This window comes from Aplysia californica, unplaced genomic scaffold (assembly GCF_000002075.1).
Source record: "Aplysia californica isolate F4 #8 unplaced genomic scaffold, AplCal3.0 scaffold01310, whole genome shotgun sequence".
Classification (NCBI taxonomy): domain Eukaryota; kingdom Metazoa; phylum Mollusca; class Gastropoda; order Aplysiida; family Aplysiidae; genus Aplysia; species Aplysia californica.
The window spans coordinates 94687-95842 of NW_004798580.1; the positions used below are offsets into that span (position 1 = coordinate 94687).

At 42.3% G+C, this 1156-nt stretch overlaps 1 protein-coding gene across 1 annotated transcript in view; it reads left to right on the plus strand.

Annotated features, from left to right (window-relative positions):
• Nucleotides 1–1156, plus strand: part of LOC101859992 — a 105213-nt gene that overhangs the window by 92282 nt on the left and 11775 nt on the right. The gene's annotated exons all lie outside the window — the stretch shown is intronic.

The following is a 1156-nucleotide window of genomic DNA, read 5'->3' on the forward strand; positions in this document are numbered from 1 at the left end:
TGGTATGGTATGGTATGGTATGGTATGGTATGGTATGGTATGGTATGGTATGGTATGGTATGGTATGGTATGGTATGGTATGGTATGGTATGGTGTGGTGTGGAGAGATGTGGTATGGTATGGGCTTTTAACGTCCCTTGTTACACAGTGGATTGGAACCTCCGAAATTCAGCGTTTGTCTCCGACAGGATTGGGTCAGTTGGAAAACAGACACGAAAACTCCTCAAACAATCAAAGTTCAAAAACGCCACTAAGGGAATTCGACCCAGAATCCTTCCACCTTCTCTCCATAGCCCTGTCTGACATCTCAACTGAGTTAACGCTCGCTAACAATAGCAGACGGACAGCGAAATAATTGAAGTGTACTCAACAGATCACTTTTTAAACCAGGAGATAAACAGAGATGTCAGCTTGCCCATCATGGTCGGATTTGTTCAGTTTGGAGAGCGATTTAATTTGTTGTTCTCGCTTAAACGTTTCCTACGTACAAATCGTTCAACGTAGTTCGGCATGACTGTATTTTTAGAGGCACGATCGCAGTAGAAATAATGTTTTGGGCATAAATTCAAAAAAACAACAGTGTCAGTAGACTACCATTTTTACCTTTATGCGTGAGAGGTGAAGAGCTCACTTGTTTGTTATAGAAAAAGAGCTGCATGCTGCGCGTGCATTGATTGGGACAGGAAACGTCAGAATTCTAGATCCCCGTCCTAGATGTATAAAGGTCAGATCAGGAAACCCATGATAGCAGTTAGGGGAGTAAAAATGTCAAGTATCACTGACGGGCAAGTTTCAGTTTTGTTTCGCCATGCAGAAGCTTTTAATTTATTTATTATTGGCTCGTTCATGCTTGGTGCTTCTGTAGAGCTCGTGTGGGTTCAGTAGACTGGAAAGAATGTGACCTCTTCATGAGTCATTAGTTTTCGCAGTTTGAGTTGGTTTTGGTCTGAGAAGGACTGTGGCTTGCTGCAGCTACAGCATTCTTCTTTTTTTGTCGATGAAAGCGGCAGGCCAGAACAAAACAGTAAAACAAAACAACAATGTCAGCAGAAGATAGAGCAATAGTGGAAGAACAATCAGCTTTTGAAGAATCTCGAGAAGGGACTGTAGACCTTTTCAACTCTGACAACCAATCTCTCTCTCTCTCTCTCTCTCT